We start from the raw sequence: 14,002 nt of genomic DNA, 5'->3' as shown, positions 1-14,002 counted from the left end.
GACAGGGAGCAAAGGCAACAAGCCTCAACACCTCTTCTGAGCACATTCTTCCCTAAGGGAAGCAAAGGAATAGGGCATAAGTTGAGTCTTCATCTTCACTTCAGAGAATTTTCATAGCAACCAGAACAATGCAGTCACTCACAAAATGGTCTTGAATGAATAAAGAAAGAAAACAGAGACCATATCAATTAAATCCAATCCATTTGGCTCTAGTAGAAAGAATGCTGGGTTAATGCTTCCTCCTCAGCACCCACACCCATTCAGATGCCCCAAGCTACAAATTTGATCTTAAAAATATAAGGCTGTCTACTAAAAATATTAAAAAGTAAGCTATTTTTATTCTTTGACACTTATTTTTTTAGATGCACATTGAAACTTAAGTACCTTGTACAATTGTCTCCTAACTGATCTCTTAACATCCATTTTCTTATTCCTCTAGTTCAACTTGTAAAAACGCCTGATGACTGTTTCTCAGGCCATTCTCCCCTGGGGTGTTTCTGCTGTTGCCTAAAGAGTAAACTTCAGTTACCATCTCCATCCATGTGTCAGCCAAATGAAACTGGGCTTTTCCCTTAGTCCCAGAGGTACTCTGATTCCTCACCATCACATTTTAACTTGTTCTGTTCCCTCTTTTCTATTGTTTTTTTCTTTTTAAAATCTAATTATCTCTAAATAATTCATGGAAATGACCTCTCTCTCTTAAGTCTCTCTCCATTCTACACAATTTTCAAAATGCCCAAACTCTCACAGAATGTTTTGAGAATGTTTCTGGTGACCTTTCTTGTTACTCTATAGCATGTATTATGGTTATTTGCATATGCTATTCTTCTTTCCCTATTCATCAGTCAGTTCAGTTGCTCAGTTGTGTCCGACTCTGTGACCCCATGGACTGCAGCACACCAGGCCCCGCTGTCCATCACCAACTCCTGGAGTTTGCTCAAACTTATGTCCATCGAGTCGGTGATGCCATCCAACCATCTCATCCTCTGTCGTCCCCTTCTCCCACCTTCAATCTTTCCCAGCATCAGGGTCTTTTCTAATGAGTCAGCTCTTCACATCAGGTGGCCAAAGTATTGGAGTTTCAGCTTCAGCATCAGTCCTTCCAATGAACACCCAGGACTGATCTCCTTGAGGATGGACTGGTTGCATCTCCTTGCAGTCCAAGGGACTCTCAAAAGTCTTCTCCAACACCACAGTTCAAAAGCATCAATTCTGCACTCAGCTTTCTTTGTAGTCCAACTCTCACATCCAGCATGACTCCTGGAAAAACCAGCCTTGACTAGACGGACCTTTGTTGGCAAAGTAATATCTCTGCTTTTTAATATGCTGTCTGTATTCATATTTGAATATGAATAAGATACTGATATTTAACTTTTTTTTCTAATTTTTTAAGGGTAGATTTAAAACTTACATTGGTTATAAAGACCACAGTCAAGGAATGCAGATTCCCACTCTATTACCAATTGTTTTTATCTCCTTTCTTTAACCTACAAAAATTAAACTATAGTAACAGACAAAAAATAAACTATGAACGTTAAAAATTATGATGCTACACTATATTAATATAGTGATGCATGCTACGTCACTTCTGTCGTGTCTGACTCTTTGTGACCCTTTGGACTATAGCCCACCAGCTCCTCTGTCCATGGGATTCTCCAGATAAGGATACTGTGGTGGGTTGTCATGCCCTCCTCCAGGGGATCTTCCAAACCCAGGGATCAAACCCGCATCTCTTAAGTCTCCTGCATTGGCAGCCTGGTTCTTTACCACTAGAGCCACCTGGGAAACCCAATATAGAGATATTAATTACTATTAATAGTAATAGCCTAAAACAAAACTTAGTAAAAGTATGATATGCTAGGTATTCTTCTAAACCCTTCAGCCTCCAATGAGCCTGACCTCCTGATACCCATGCACTGTGTAGTCAGTTCCCTTCTGTATCAAGTAGGGCTGACTTTGTAAGCAATTGGATGTCACAGAAATCACACTGGGTGACAGCTAACATGTAATCTCAAAAGATGTTAGGATTTTGGCTTTGATCTACTTTGGATTGCTGACTCTGGGAGAAACCAGCTGCCATAACAAGGGGACGTTCAAACAGCCTATGGAGGGGACCATGTAGGATGAAGTTGAGGCCTCTTCCAGCTATTACCAATCTGCTGGACATAGGAGGTAGCTACCTGGAAAGCAAATCCTTTAGACCCAGTTGAGGCTTCAGATGACTATAATTCCAGTAACTATCTTGACTGCAACCTTATAAAAGATTCTGTGATGGAAACACTCCTATAACTCTAAGATTTCTCATGGATGCAAACTGTAATAAATATTAAAGGTCTGCTGTTGCTGTGAACCTTTATGTTTTGGGGTAATTTGTTACACGACAATAGATAACTAATTCATCTGCTATTCCTTTGGCTCACTCTGTGACATTGGGTAGATGGCATAACCTTAAACTTCTAAATTAACAAAAGAGTTGAAACAAAGCATAATGACACATTCTTATATATTGAACATTTTGTAACCATACATGTCCTGTGTTAACATATATCAGGGAAAATGATTCAACACCCCCTGAGAACAGCCTCTGTGGATGGCCATTCATTTACTCCACAGTGGCCTTTTGCCATATCTGACTCATTGGTCCTTAATGCTATTTTTGATATATTGCCCCATCCATCCATAAACCCACCCCCAGAATGTTCTATGAGGCTGGCATAATGCTAACTCTTTAAATCACACTGGAAGAAAATGCTTCTAATTTATGCCACCTTTGATTGCTAAATAATTTTGATTGTAATGCTCCATCTTGACCATATTAATATCCTTTTGCTACTAGCAATTGAAAACAAAGGTAAATGTTTCATTTCTCCTCTTGGCCAACTAAAGAGGAATGCTCACCACTCTAGGCCTTGATATGAATGGAGAGATTTATGGTTAACTTCATAGGAGAAGGGGTGGACTGTATTTGAAAGAACTGAGTTTGGAAGTCTATAGGTCCTGATGCTGGTTTCTACTCTGTCACTGCTAACCTGAAAACCATTGGCTAGTTGTATGTGTTTGTGTGTCAGACTAGAATAAGCTATTCCAACACTTTTTTTTTTTTTAATTACACTAAGAGTGTTGATGGCTCAGATGGTAAAAGAATCTACCTGCAATGCAGGAGACCTGGGTTCAATCCCTGGGTCTGGTTCCATCAGGAAGATCCCCTGGAGAAGGGAATGGCTACCCATTCCAGTATTTTTGCCTGGGAAATCCCATGGACAGAGGAGCTTGGCAGGCTATAGTCCATGGAGTCAAAAGGGTCAGACAAAACTCAGTGATCAATGCCTTCACTTTCAGGAGTGTTGGAATAGTTTGTTCTAGTCTGTCACACATAAAGAATATTGGGACCATGCTGAGTTCTAAGGCACTTTACAGTACAGCAGAGCACAACAGTAATGGCATTGTTGTTAACACGTAGCTTGCAGTCCGTAGCTCGTGTGTGCTCAGTCGCTCAGTCTTGTCTGCCTCTTTGCGGCCCCATGGACTGTTGCCCACCAGGCTTTTCTGTCCATGGGATTTTCCAGGCATGAATCCTGGAATGAGTTGCCATTTCATACTCCAGGAGATCTTCCTGACCCAGGGATCAAACCCACGTCTCTTGTGTCTCCTGCATTGGCAGACAGATTATTTACCACTGTGCCACCCGGGAAGCCCCCACAGTCCACAGTTACAGGAGAAATGTGAGGTCTACTTACATGTAAATGAACACAGAATAAAGGGCCATTGAGTTGAGTTAGAACATTTGATATGAGTCGGATGAAAAGACACTAAATTGCATGACAGCACAAACATAATTATCCAAGAACAGATATTCTCAATCCAAATATCTATTCAGCAGATATCTGATTTGGCAACTTCTTGGGTTTCTGCAAGATTTCTCTGATCGTTTTAACTCAGAAAGAACTGGCCTGTTGCATTAGCTGCATCTACCACGGCCATAGGGTCAGACAATGACAGGGTGTGTAACAGTAATACACTAGACCTAGACAGGAGCCAGAGAGATTTGGGGATAAATGGGCTCTTTGAGCTCCAATGTTTTCGTTTTTCAGATGAAGTGATAGAGAGCCAGAAAAGTTATTTGAATTGCTTAAAATTCATATGACAATTTAATCTCAGAGCTATTTCTAAAATTCAGGTCAGTTGGCCCTCCTGCCCACCCCCATCGGTGTGCTTTCTGCTTTGTGCTTCTGTTTCCAATTAAGAAGGTAAAGAAGAAAATAACAGACACAGAAAGGTATAACTCATATGCTGACTCACTCCTGCAAGGTCAAATTTTTATCCTCACCCCATACTCTAACCGCAAAATAAACATATATGGGTTAAAGGGTTAAACAACATTGTAAAAGAAAGAATAGGACACATGAGTCTGATTTTAGGAAACGAAAGCACTTTCTAAGCAGAAAGTGGTGAAATAAATTACAAAGAAAAATGATAAATTTGACTACATGTGAATTTTAATGCGCCATTTATCAAAAGTAATATAAATAAATTTAAGGTAAAATCAGAAAAAAAAAGCACACTAACCTTGATGGGTAAGGTCTTGATGTTCTTAATAGTAATAATAAAAAAATGAATACTTCATTTCAAAAGACAAACTATGATAGGAACAGGGCAAGGATCCTGAATAAACCAAACTTATGGTACAAACCATGAATATATTCTGAGTCTCATAAGTATATAAATGTTTGAAGTAATATAAGATGTTATCACCTTCCCCGATCAAATGTGCAAATATTTAAAATTTAGCAACTGGCATTCTCGGTATCAGTGAGGCTGCAGGAAAGTGAGAATTATTGCAATGTTAGCAGACTGCATTGTTGGTTCTAAATGTTTGCTGCCATTCTGTACTTATTCCATCTATAGGGTTCCTGGCTATGCCGTTTTCTGGGGGAGAAGTATCTTTCTCATCTTATTTTGGTGAGCCTGACCATGTGACTTGCTGCGGCCAATGGTGTGTGGAAACTGGCCTGCTCTTTATGTGGGCAGCACCAAGAGGTATCATGCACTTGCACCATTGCTCTTCTCCCAGATGCCCCAGCATCCCCAGGCAGAGCTGCTGCTTTATCCTGAATTCCAGAAAAAAAGGATACACAAAGACAAGAGCCAAGACTGATCCACAGTACGTGAATACTGTGAGCAGGAAATCAGCCTTGGTTGTTGAATCCACTGACATCTGAAATGTTAATGTTGTTTTTACTGCAGCATAACCTAGCAAAAGCTAATAAATATAGTAGGAATATAAACAGCACAACACTTACTAAAAAAAAAATTTAACAATATACATCAGGAGCCTTAAAATTAGCTGACACTATTGACTTAAGGATTCCCTTACGTGACTCTATGTGTCAAGAGGCTCACAGCAATATAACCCTTGATGCTGAAAACTGGAAGCAAGCCAAATGACCAAAATTAGGAGAATATTGAATAAATCATGATAAATACATAGTCCAGAATATTAAAGAGCCATTTAAATGGTACCTACAAGGAATATTTAATGGCATAAGAAAATAGTCTCTATGTAACATGAGGTGACAAAACTGTGTACAATTCGAAAATGCAGAAGGATGCCAGATTTGTAATATATACAAATACGTGTGAAAAAAGCTTGAAAGGAAATATATCAAAAATCTTTTCAGTGCTTATTACTTGATGGGTGAGAAAAAGTTATTTTATTCTCTTCTTCATATAGTCTTGTATTTTAAAAAATCATGAACAGCAAGGGTGCTTGTTTTTTCTTTAATTCAGAATATATATAAAACCACCAGATTGACCTTATTTTGGCACATGAGAGAATAAGTCTCAAAGAGACTGAGTAGGTCCTGGGGGAGCCGGATTAGAACCTGGTTCTATATATGCTTTTAACTATTATACATGTACTGTTTCACAATAAAACTATCTTGACTGTAATGTTTCTCCTCAAATATCTTTATCATGCAGAAGAAAATCTTATATCCACTAACCCACTTAACACTTTGTAATAAAATTATACCAAAACCCAAATAGAAGCATAGGCCTTATTATTTTATAATTCAGATTTCTAATAGTCATTCATAAATTGACTCAAAAACTATTTATTTAGAATCTCTCAAGTTCCAAAGACTATGCTAGGTATAGGAGACTAAATAGCAAATAGGAGAAAAATGGACCACCCCCTCACTAAGCTTCAGCCAAGTGCATACATACAATACAGTCTTTCTTTATCAGACCACCTTCTATTGCCATTATTTTCTTTATTTCATCTTTAAAGCATCACTTCAGTCACCAGAATGATTTTTACATGATAAATGGCTGCTGCTGCTGCAGCTGCTGCTACGTCGCTTCAGTCGTGTCCGACTCTGTGCAACCCCATAGATGGCAGCCCACCAGGCTCCCCCATCCCTGGGATTCTCCAGGCAAGAATACTGGAGTGGGGTGCCATTTCCTCCTCCAATGCATAAAAGGGAAGAGTGAAAGTGAAGTCACTCAGTCGTGTCTGACTCTTAGCAACCCCAGGGACTGCAGCCTACCAGGCTCCTCCATCCATGGGATTTTCCAGGCAAGAGTACTGGAGTGGGGTGCCATCGCCTTTTCTGTGATAAATGGCTAGTAAATGCTATTTGCCTATATTTATTTTTTTGTTTGATTTTTAATTCCTGAACTCATCTGGCAGAATGCTAGCACTTTTCTCTGTAGGCTATAGGACACCATTGACTTAACAACAGATAGCAAATGTATCTTAAGCTTTATAATGTAATTTTCTATAAATCTATTAATTCACCTTCATCTTATCCCATTGATAGACTTACGCTGGGAAAGACTGAAGGCAGAAGGAGAAGGGGACGACAGAGGATGAGATGGTTGGATGGCATCATCGACTCGATGGATGTGAGTTTGAGCAAGCTTTGGGAGTTGGTGATGGACAGGGAGTCCTGGAGCGCTGCAGTCCATGGGGTTGCAAAGAGTCAGACACGACTGACTGAATTGAACTGAACTGATCCTTCCAATACTTCCTTTATAAAAAATGCTTCAATTGTGCACTGGTGTAGAATAAGAGCAGATGGACAAACAACTGGCTTTTGCATGTTTCTAAGAATGCCCTTTGTCCCATGTTCCTAATAAACTCATCTTCCCCTTTGAGAGTATCCCTGGCTCTTTCTCTATGAAGAGATTTTACACCGGTTTTCCTCGCTGAGCACACAGACCTCACTACATATATTAGCATTGTAGGGCTGTCCTAGCAAAAATCCACAAACCGGGTGACTTGAGCAGTGGAGATTTGTTTTCTCCAATTTCTGGACACTGAAAGTTCATGATCAAGGTGTCAGCAAGTTTGGTTTCTTCTAAGACCTCTGTCCTTGGCTTACAGGCAGCCACCTCCTTTCTGTGTCTTCAAATGGTTGTCCCTAATCTTCCCTTTTTTATAAGTGCACCAGTCGTATTGGATTAGTGGCCACCCATATAACCTCACTGCAACTCCTAAAAGGTCTCGTCTCAAATATATTAAGATTTTGAGGCACTGGAGATTAAGACTTCAACATACAAATTTAGAGGACCCACAGTTCAGCTCAAAACAGTGCCACTGGTTTGCTTATCTGCCCTTCTGTCTGATATGTGAACTCACCCAATGGCAAGGTCATCCAATGGCAAGGTCAACCATTAATGGCCAGTATCTGGTCCATTGTAAGAATTTGATAAATGTTGACTGGATCAATAAGACTATGAAGTTGCAGAGCATAGAACCCAAAAGAATACAGAACAGAAGGAGGAGGAGATGAAATGAGAACTTCAGGGAAGGTTGCATGTCATGTGGACTAAATTTTTAGGAAAGGGTGGGTTTGTGCCCACAGAAGATAGAACCCTATCCCAAAGTAGAATAATATATCCAAAATTATGGATGTTGGCATAACTTGACAGATTAATGGAGTAGTAAGGAAAATCAACTTTCAGTACTGGTGGTCACCTCTCAGTTCAGTTCAGTGCTCAGTGGTGTCTGACTCTTTTCGATCCCATGGACCACAGCACACCAGGCCTCCCTGTCCATCACCACCTCCTGAAGTTTACCCAAACTCATGTCCATTGAGTTGGTGATGCCATCCAACCATCTCATCCTCTGTCATCCCCTCTCCTCCTGCCTTCAATCTTTCCCAGCATCAGGGTCTTTCCAAATGAGTTAGCTTTTCACATCAGGTGGCCAAAGTATTGGAGTTTCAGCTTCAGCATCAGTCCTTCCAATGAACACCCAGGACTGATCTCCTTTAGAAGGGACTGGTTGGATCTCCTTGCAGTACAAGGGACTCTCAAGAGTCTTCTCCAACACCACAGTTCAAAAGCATCAATTCTTCAGTGCTCAGCTTTCTTCACAGTCCAACTTTCACATCCATACATGACTACTGTAAAAACCATAGCCTTGACTAGATGGACTTTTGTTGGCAAAGTAATGTCTCTGCTTTTAAATATGCTATCTAGGTTGGTCATAACTTTCTTTCCAAGGAGTAAGTGTCTTTTAATTTCATGGCTGCAGTCACCACCTGCACTGATTTTGAAGTCCCCCAAAATAAAGTCAACCACTGTTTCCACTGTTTCTCCATCTATTTGCCGTAAAGTTATGGGACCAGATGCCATGATCTTAGTTTTCTGAATGCTGAGCTTTAAACCAACTTTTTCACTCTCCACTTTCACTTTCATCAAGAGGCTCTTTGGTTCTTCTTCAAATTCTACCACAAAGGTGGTGTCATCTGCATATCTGAGGTTAATGATATTTCTCCTGGCAATCTTGATTCCAGCTTGTACTTCATCCAGTCCAGCATTTTGCATGATGTACTCTGCATATAATTTAAATAAGCAGTGTGACGATATATAGCCTTGACATACTCCTTTTCCTATTTGGAACCAGTCTGTTGTTCCATGTCCAGTTCTAACTGTTGCTTCCTGACCTGCATACAGGTTTCTCAAGAGGCAAGTCAGGTGGTCTGGTATTCCCATCTCTTTCAGAAGTTTCCACAGTTTATTGTGATCCACACAGTCAAAGGCTTTGGCATAGTCAAGAAAGCAGAAATAGATGCTTTTCTGCAACTCTCTTGCTTTTTCGATGACCCAGTGGATGTTGGCAGTTTGATCTCTGGTTCCTCTGCCTTTTCTAAAAGCATTTTGAACATCTGGAAGTTCACAGTTCATGTATTATTTAAGCCTGTCTTCGAGAATTTTAAGCATCACTTTACTAGCGTGTGAGATGAGTGCAATTGTGCGGTAGTTTGAGCATTCTTTGGCATTGCCTTTCTTTGGGATTGGAATGAAAACTGACCTTTTCCAGTCCCGTGGCCACTGCTGAGTTTTCCAAATTTGCTGGCATATTGAGTGCAGCACTTTCACAGCAACATCTTTTACAAATTGAAATAGCTCAACTGGATTCCATCACCTCCACTAGCTTTTTTTGTAGTGATGCTTTCTAAGACCCACTTGAGTTCATATTCCAGGATGTCTGGCTCTAGGTGAATGATCACACCATCGTGATTATCTTGGTCTTGAAGATCTTTTTTGTACATTCTTCTGTGTAGTCTTGCCATCTCTTCTTCATATCCTCTGCTTCTGTTAGGTCCATACCATGTCTGTCCTTTATTGTGCCCATCTTTTCATGAAACGTTCCCGTGGTATCTCTGATTTTCTGGAAGAGACCTCTAGTCTTCCCCGTTCTGTTGTTTTCCTCTATTTGCACTGGTCACTGAGGAAGGCTTTCTTGTCTCTCCTTGCTATTCTTTGGAGCTCTGCCTTCACATGGATTTATCCTTCTTTTCCCCCTTTGTTTCACAGTGAGAAGTGGCGAGTGGTCACCTCTAAGTCCTCTAAAATAGGAATTCCTCCATCGTCTCCACCCAAGTTACTCAACCTCTCCTTCAACACCCCTAACCATGAAGACTGTGAGTTTCAGCTGGCGGCTGGAAACTTTCATGGTGTATATCAAACTTTACTCATTCAAATATGATCTGAGTGAGTTTGGCCACATTTGCATACTCTTTCTCCTTTTCTCAGTTGATACTGCTCAGTTTAAATTAACTCTCATTTTTCATACAGTGCATTTTAAATGGAACTTAATATTATTACCATTACCTGAAAATCAGTATCTCTTGGCCTCAGTAGAAGATAGAGGTACATAGAACTCTACAAGTATGTTTTTTGTTGTTCAGTTGCTCAGTCATACGTCTGACATTTTGAGACCCCATGGACTGCAGTGTACCAGGCTTCCCTGTCCTGAACTATTTCCTGAAGTTTGCTCAAACTCATGTCCATTGAGTAAACTCTGGGAGATAGTGAAGGATATATGGAAATCCATAACTATACATGTTATTACTAAAATAACTACACACACACACTTAAAAACATGCCATTTACTACAAAAGCTAGGTAAACCATACTTTTGGGAAATTTATTAGAATAAACCTCTTTAAGTGAAGATTGAATTAGTCCATTTACATTTGGCTCTCTTAATAAAGGCAATGTGTTCAAATTATTACAGGGAAGAAATTCTGATTTGGTGAAGGTAGAGTACGTGCAGACAAATAGTTGGAAGAGAGTCAGTCAGTGGAGGAGCTCTCCCTGGAATTATGCCTAAGAGCAGTGGCCAATAGAATATCACCATCGTGGCAACTCTAACACGTCAGTCCCTTTACTTGGAAACAGGTTCCTCCTAGTTCATGCTTTAATTCAAACTCAAAAATAATAGAACTCTATTTTAAGTGATTAAATACAGATTAAACATTTCCCCCACAATCTGATTTCCTCTGTAAATTTGCTCAACAAATCCTTTCTCCATAAAGAGTACGGAGGGAAATTTCTAACCGGCTCCAATTTGAACGAGGACTTAAACTGTTTTTGCTTAAGAGACTCCTGAATTTCTCTACGTGTGTGTGCTCAGTCACGTATTGACTCTTTGTGACCCCATGAACTGTGGCCCACCAGGCTCTTCTGTCCATGGAATTTTCCAGGAAAGAATACCGGAGTGGGTTGCAATTTCCTACTCCAGAGGATCTTCCCAACCCAGAAATCAAAACTGCGTCTCTTGCTTCTCCTGTACTGGCAGTCAGATTCCTTACCACTGTACCACCTGGGAAGCCTTCCTGAATTCCTAGCTCATTTCAATTTGCTCTGTGGCCTTGAGCAATCATTTTGTTTCATTGAGCCTCAGTTTCCAAGGCTGTGAAACAATAGGATTGCAAGTAGACCAATGGTTCTTAGACTGTGGTCCCCAGAACAACAGCATGGGCACTGGTGTGGAAGCTGCAAGAAATGCACATTTTTGGGCCCCCCTCCAGAAACACCCCATCAGAAACTCTGGGCCAGGTAAAGCCGTCTGTGTTTTAGCTAGCCTTCCTGGTGGTTCCGATGCTGAAGTTTGAGAGTCATGGCACGGGAGGATATGCAAAGCTCTCTCTGCCCTGCCATCTGTGAAGTGCTGCGATCCTGTGATCTTTGAATGAGAGGGAGCAAAAGAGACCCTGTGTTACCAGTAGGAGGGAAAGCTGGCTGGGTTGAGCTGCTTGAAGAATGAATGTGTTCTTTGGAGGAGAATCACCTGGCCTAACTAATGACTACAAATCCCAAGGGGAGAAAATCCTGGGAAGGGTTTCTCTGGCCACCTGGAAAGGAAGCAGTAACAATATGGGAGAATTCTCTCCTGGTGCTTCGGGATGGGAAGAGAAGACAGATAATGTCTTCATTAGGAACAGCTTGGCGTGCATCAAGCATCGTGTATATAAACAGAAGTGGTGTGTTATTTGGCCCCAGGAACAGGGTTCCCAGAGATATGAGAACTCCCAAAAGCCACTGTCCTCATTTTTTCCCTTCTCCTAAACTTCGGTTAAGGGTAGAGTTTGGAGTGTATTGGGAGACTATGTGGAGGTAAATCAATGCAAGGCCAAGGGAAGAGAAAGTTCCACAACCGCTGAGGCCACGAGGCACTTTCTGTCCCACAGATTCGTGAGGGAGAAACGATTTTCCCAGCAAACAAATTCATCTCAACCCCAGTGGAGCCTGCGTAGATGCAAATTGTAGCATGGGTGGGAGCTGGAGAGGCAGTGATAGGGAGGAGGAAAAGGCAGAGAGGAATTCCGGCGCCATCTAGTGGCCGATGAAGCAAGGCTCTTGTCCTAACAGACATCCAAGGATGGCTGGCAGGAAAGCATCTTGTTTAAAAGAAAGCCTTTAATACAGTATAATTGCCAATCCCCAGGGAATTAAACTCCCCGCCATACATGAGCACAGAGTGACAACCCTGATGGTAATGGCAGAGATTAGTGGGCAGAAGGCCGCAAGTGGATCAAAGAATCCTGAATATATTAACAAGTCCTTTCTGTTGAAAGGCATTCCACCCTTTACGCATAAAACAGCTCATCCCATCCTGAAGTTAATGTTGAGACGCAGGCACCAAGGGAAGAGCCAATCCCCCTTTTGTAGGTGAGAAAACTGATGCCCAGAAAGATGTGACTCGAGGCTCCACAGAGCAAAGGGCAAGGGTGAAATGACAACCCCAAAGAGTTCCGCTCGTTAACACCAAACCCATCCTTCTCTCAGCCACAGTAAGAAGTACCCTGGCAGGCTCAGGGTATGTGAAGCCCAGATGTTCGTCCCTTCTCAGAGGCATCGCTAGAGTGTCCCATAAAGTTCATGGTTTTCAAATGCCAGAATCGAAATCATTATCTCTACCATTCCTCCTCCCCCTCCATTTATGTCTTCTGCTTTCTATCTTGAAGAATATAGAGATAAAAGGTGTCCTTTCCCTTACAGGGTAAGTGAGTTGGAGAGGCAGGATTTAACACAGTGAACAAATAGGTAAGATGACAGATCATATGGAATGACCTACCAGATTGGTTGGAAGGGACTGCCGATGCTCAGATTCCTTACAGCCAAGAAAAAGGCGGGGCTCTTCACCAAATAGAAAACAAAGCTCTCAGCTGCGAAATTGAGAATGAGATACTTGGTTCCCATCGGACCCTGCTCTATCCCTACTCTGAGCCTTCCACTGCAGAATCCCTACTCCTTCTTCTGCTTTGCTTCACTTCCTCAAACACAATGTTTGTTGTTGTTGTTGTTGTTTTGTTCTATAAAACCATGTAAGTTAGAGTGTCATTTTGTCCATTAAAGCTCACCAGTGGCTCTCCGTGGCACCCTGATAAGAAAACAGAAAACTTTACTGTAAGGCACAGACCCTAGCTGACCCCAGGCTTGCCTGTTGCTCCTCGGCAGGCCGCTTCCTGCTTCTTTCACACCTCTCTGCCACACTCACCTGCAGAGAGATCTCAGCAGAAGCCACGTCAGGTGCTGCTTCTGCTACCATACAGCTGATGTTTCTCACATCAGAATAAAAAGTCTGTCCTTGAAGTGCTGGCATGCTCCTTCAGGTCTCCGTTTGACTCTTACCTCTCAGAGATCCCTTCTCCCACCTCACCCACGATGCAGCTCTTCCTCCATTCTCTAAGACCACAGCCGCCTTTGCTATTCTCTTTCTTCTCGTTTCCTACGCATCCCATGAAACACGATTCACTCGGTGGCTCCCTGTTTACTATGCATCACCCCAACTCGAATGCAGGCTAGAGTAGAAAAGATGGTTTCTGTGGTATTTGCAGTACAGGACTGAGATCAGAGTACATGCTCAATGAACATCTTCTGTCTGTTACCAGGACTTAGTACAGAACTGTATCAGTGGATATGCATTGAGTAAATGTTTTCACTTCACTTAAGGAAAAGGTGAAACAGAAATTCAGTAGGGAAAAGACGGTCATTTCAGTAAATAATACTGTATGGGTTAATGGAGATCTACCCTTAATAAAAGGGAATGTAGAGTAGCTACAACTCTTAATTACTGCTAGTAGGCTGTGGATTAACACAGGCGCCTTGGTAAACTGCCTGACAATATCTCCTGTAAGTGAACATACTTACCCTATGACCTCATGGTTCTTTTCATGGTCATATACCCAAAAGCTATATACAG

The 14,002-nt window shown here is 41.5% G+C and overlaps 1 long non-coding RNA gene across 1 annotated transcript in view; it reads right to left on the bottom strand.

The window, feature by feature from the left end:
- Positions 1 to 13,285, bottom strand: part of LOC147367886 (uncharacterized) — a 62,993-nt gene extending 49,708 nt beyond the window's left edge. Inside the window, exon 1 of the long non-coding RNA XR_015169340.1 lies at positions 12,875 to 13,285. This is a non-coding gene — a long non-coding RNA (uncharacterized LOC147367886). The remainder of the gene's footprint in view (positions 1 to 12,874) is intronic.
- Between the last annotated feature and the right edge of the window lie 717 nt (positions 13,286 to 14,002).

This window comes from Bos grunniens, chromosome 8 (assembly GCF_055505025.1).
Source record: "Bos grunniens cultivar Pamir isolate PY7600 chromosome 8, Bosgru_T2T1.0, whole genome shotgun sequence".
In the NCBI taxonomy this organism is placed as follows: Eukaryota; Metazoa; Chordata; class Mammalia; order Artiodactyla; family Bovidae; genus Bos; species Bos grunniens.
This window is presented reverse-complemented; position numbering and strand designations above follow the sequence as displayed.